This window comes from Hippocampus comes, unplaced genomic scaffold (assembly GCF_001891065.2).
Source record: "Hippocampus comes isolate QL1 unplaced genomic scaffold, H_comes_QL1_v1.1 scaffold28, whole genome shotgun sequence".
Classification (NCBI taxonomy): Eukaryota; Metazoa; Chordata; class Actinopteri; order Syngnathiformes; family Syngnathidae; genus Hippocampus; species Hippocampus comes.
Window position 1 is genome coordinate 789,641 of NW_017805405.1, and position 5,002 is coordinate 794,642.

A 5,002-nucleotide genomic window follows, 5' to 3' on the forward strand; every position below is an offset into this window, starting at 1 on the left:
GACAAACCAGAAAAAAATACAAATATAAAATTTTATGAAGGCAGATGAGAGTAAGAGATGGAGAAGGGGATGGAGACCCCGGCAGTGGCCTGTCGTTTTGAGCTGTGGATTTGGGAGATAACCAGCAGTAAAACGACAAAGGGTCAAATGAAGTTAAGAGAATAAAAGGGGCAGAGGAGCTTAAGGCTTGGTGCACAATAACCAGTCGGTCACAATACCAGGACAGTCCCACAAATAATATGTGAATGCTGACCAATGAAAAGCAGGTACAGTCTTGCCTTGAGATATGAGTTGAGTTTGTTACATCGTAATGACATGATTAAAAAAAGTTTTTGTCACATTTTTTTTTAATTAAATAGACACTGTGCTGTTCCTTCTGGTGTATGCACCACAGCCACGTGAGGGCTGTATAAAACAGACAGTGATACACACAAAGAAAAGTTTCTCAACTGACTAAGTAAACTGCATTAATATTAGTTATTTTTTCAAAGAGGACAAAGAGTATATGCCTGTGAGTATTGTTATATTGACCGGCTATATGTGTTGCTCCAGCATTTTTGTTCACAAAAAAAAAGATGCTTCAAGGTTTATGACACAGATGCTGTTTGTTAGCCCGTCTATGGCATTTATATTGCTTATTAGCTTTAAACTAAACAGACTTTCCCTAGGCAAAGCTAAGTTGTTTTAAATAAACAACGTGCAATTCTCTTGGTGATATGTTTAGTTTGATAGTAAACTTCAGCTGGGAAGGACATTTAAAAGCTTGAAGCTTCTTTCGTTCGGACAGCTGCCTCTCGTAAAGTGATTTGGGTTGAGCTGAGTTCCCTGCCAACCTGCAGCACTTGTCTAAAATTTCCGCTCGCAAGTCAAAGCAATACATATCTATCTATCTATCTATGTAGATAGATAGATATATAGATAGATATAGATATATACATACATATTTTTGGACTATAAGTCTCATTTTTTTCATATGTTGGCTGGTCCTGCGATGTGGATGTATTAAAATTAGAGCTGGTACTGACACCCAAAATCCTCGTTCCGTAGGCTTGCGTTCAGAAATTCACTGTGACGCCTTAACACCACTTTGACGGTCCATGTGTTTAGAAACCCAGCACGCACTCCCCTACCATTAATTTCCGAACACAGCCTATGTTATAAATCAGTCAGCAGTTGGTACTCGAACTGTTACCATCTGTACTGCTTGACGCACTGAGCACCTGCTGAGCTTGCGGATGCCGCATGCCAACGAAAGTGGTGGTAATGCACCAAAAGTATTTGCTAATCGCCAAATGTAATTCAAAGAAGAAATGTGTGATGTATCGCCAGTTTAGCACGCGGCTTTAGCCAGCAGCAAGGATTTAATATTTACAGAACCAAAAGGCAATGAGTGACCAAGATTCTACCTTTTGCCACAATGTGATGTGAGATTCTCGTGAAGGTAAGACTTTTTAAACTAAAAAGAAACAATTTTCTGTATTTAGAAGCAGAAATTTCATGCAACTAGAACTTGTTCGCTGCTGTCAACATTATTAAGGAATGGGAATTTTGAGTGCGAGCCCAAGTTCTACTGTTCCTTGTCTCGGCTTTTGTCAAATAAATTCCCCCCCAAAAAGTGGTTTATTCTCCAAAAGGATTTATAATCTCAACAATATGGTCATTTTCAAATTTATGAATTCAAATCTCAAGGCTAGCCACAGTTTTAAGTCAATGAAAGAACAAATCATGGATAAGGTTTATAGACATCGATCACAAAATATTTTTTCAAATTATGTTTAAAATGACTTAGCAACACTTTAAACATGTTGACCCATTTCATCAGAGCAATAGAATGCAGATATTGGACACACCTGAACACACCTTGACTATCTTTCTCTCACACAAACACACACACAAAACTTCCTCCATCAGTTACTCATTACGGGCAAACCTCTGCAAGACAAAACACACAAGGCAGTTGATATAAGAGGGCAAAGGCCCAGCAATAAAGGTGTGTCTCACCTTTGTCACCAGCAGCTCAGCTCCTCTGGCTTGTGTCCCGCCTGTGTCATCAGCCCCCCCTGGCAGGTGCCAATTCCTCCACGAGGTAAATGGGCAGCAAAGGGGAGCTGTATCCTCAATCTTTTCTCGCTACTATACTCCTCTCTTCGGGTCCTGCTGGGATTTTTGCAGCTGTGTAGTATTTGCCTTTGTGTGTATGAGACGACATAACTCCAAGGCTCCCGGAATTCCCGGAGTCCTGTGCTGGTAGAGCAAGTGTGGTTTCGCTCCTCTCTGTCCTTCCTCTTGGAGAGAGGAGGGGGTGGGACGCCACACAGGAGTGATTCCAGTTCTTTCTCTCCTTCCTCCACCTTTTCTTTTTTTCCCACTGCCATCCAAAATCCCATTCCGACTGTCCTAACGTGAATCACACCTTCAGGATCTAAGGGTACACAACAACAATGGAAGGATCTTATTTGCAGGAAACACAACAAAATAGCCCTAAATAGGACCAATATATATTTTTAAATGATAATTTGCATGGCTGGCTAATAGTTATCATTGGTAGTTGTGAAGAAACAAAAGAATTTGATTACAAAAAGTTTATCATATTTTAAAACAGTTCCAGTTCCAAGGTGTTTTAAGAACATCTTTGTTAAATACTTTGGTCAAAATCTAAGAACATTTTAGAGTCCCGATTTCTCGTTGAATTTGCCCGTTTTTCGGGAACGTCCCTGATCATGTAAGTGAGCAACTGAATATTTCGCCCAACAATTCACCATGATGTCACAAGTTCTTCTGGGTGACAACCCGGAAGTACCGTGGTGCCTATTGTTTACAAATATAACACGTCCTGCAAGACTTGTTTGACAGTCGGAACAATAATGAGAAAACTTGGCAAAAATGACCACCACAATGCAGATATCTGAAAAGCTAACAGCTAGCTTACATATGTATTGATCTTGAGCGTGTTAGCTTACTCCTGAGCTAACCTAGCTGTGCCGTTCCTTCTTCTTGGTATTTTTCTGGAAGTATGAATTCACTGCGGTACATTCATTGTTCAGTCTTGTACTATGTCAGAGTTATTATGCTTTGTCAGTGCTTTTGTCACGTGTTTTCAACATTTGTTCAGCTATACTGTTTTTCCATTGACGGTACTATTTACCCACATACTGTAATCACAATGTTATTTTTGAAGACATCAGGTTCACCCTTTTTAAGCAGTTCAATGTCCAGCACCAAATTGTTTTGACCATGCAAACAAACAAACCAAAAGTAACAGTCACTTCGATCAAAATGGGCTTATGTAAATATTTGAGACTCAACCGCTCGATGAGGCATGAAAGCAGAACTGGGTGTGACACACACATTGACGCCCACCTCTTCCAGCTCAACTCCACTGCCATCGCAGTCCAGAGGTGAAGTGGCTTCTTCACTGTCCTTGTGTGGCATTAAACACAACGTGGGTCATCTTCAAACCCATTTGGATCTGGTCCATCATTGTTCGGTAGTCCTTTAGATTTTCCCCAATGACAGTGGGGCCTCATACCTTGATGTTTTGTCTAAATGTACCTGGCCATTTTCCACAATGTATAGCACGCCACTCATCCTAAGTCAGCTGGGATAGGCTCCAACTCACACGCCAGTTCCAACCCGAAGGAGGACGAGTGCTACAAAAGACTTCCATTCCTAAGGTGGCAAAGTAACCCAAATTTGTATGCAAATCAGAGTACGCTATAGTTTATTAGTAAACTACTTTAAGGCAGAAACCATGATGATAATATATATTTTTATGAATGACACCTCTGGGCCACAAATTTAAAATAATCAAAAGAAAAATGGTAAATACGGACAAATATTTTATGATGGCACACAACCATAGCAAGAACTGACCAACCGGATCCACTTCTCTTTTCATAAGCTCATCATTCACTGACTCTTGCAGCCTATTTAGAAATGTGTTTGCTCATAATTAATTCATCAGCGATTGATTTGCTACTCCCATACTATCCTATGACACGCACATGCAGGAAGAAGGTTTCCCGCCATTTTATTCATGAAACAAAATAGGGAATGTCTTTGTCTCTTTGTGCTTCTCTATCATGCTGTCAGGGGCAGACACACACACACATTCACTTGACCCTGCCCCTCTCTCCTCCGTCATTGCTAACCTTTCCTCAAAGGAGCCTGTGGTTTTCTTTTCTTCATTTCGCTTCCTCTACGTTATCTGAAATTACTCATTCCTTTTAAATCCTTCCATCTGTCTTTTTCGGGGCGATATCACTTTAATCCAGTTTCCATCTGCCTTTAATAGTTTAGCATCAATTTACATGCGGCTCATTTTTAACTTTATTTTTCTTCACCTTTGCGCCGCCGCCCAAGCTGTAAAACCTTTTGTGTGACCTTTATTCTACCTTTATTTTTACATTCTTTTAGCGAGGAACACACACATTGCTTTCATTTAAAAAAGGAGAATAGGGGCCACACAGAACCCCCCCCCCAAAAAAAAATTACAAATAAATACTTTGTGACCTAACCATTTGCTGAGATCACTATTATTTACAAGATAAAAATGCTTTAAAAATGTTTAAAAAAGTTTTTATAATGTCATTTGGTGACTATGTCACCACCAAAACAACAATGGTGGATCACCAAACTCAAGACGGGTTCCAGCAAAGTGTACATTTACTTGAGTTACATTTACTTTGAAACCTGTAAAATAGTTTGTGTCATTTCTTCTCACCTGATTTAACACCAAATAAGCCCCGTGTACACATCCCTCCCTCGCTACTTTTACCGCTATTCTCCGTTTGTTCAAGGCCTCTTTTAACGAGGCCGACCTCCTCCCAGGTCTCAGCAGGCTATTGTCAAAGCTGACGTCTGGCCTCTCTCTCACACATACACGCGCACACACACACATGGCTCATGCACTCAAGTGTACACGTAGCCTCTTCTGTCCTTCGTCCCGCCCTGCAGTCGTCCACTTTTAAACATTCACACATGCAATCCTCCCTCCATGATG

The 5,002-nt window shown here is 40.5% G+C and overlaps 1 protein-coding gene across 2 annotated transcripts in view; it reads right to left on the reverse strand.

The window, feature by feature from the left end:
• Positions 1-2,274, reverse strand: part of sema3b (sema domain, immunoglobulin domain (Ig), short basic domain, secreted, (semaphorin) 3B) — a 66,401-nt gene extending 64,127 nt beyond the window's left edge. For both annotated transcript variants that reach the window (XM_019873100.1, XM_019873101.1), the window contains exon 1: positions 2,002-2,274. The gene's annotated coding sequence lies outside the window, so the exon portion shown is untranslated. The remainder of the gene's footprint in view (positions 1-2,001) is intronic.
• Positions 2,275-5,002: the final 2,728 nt, after the last annotated feature.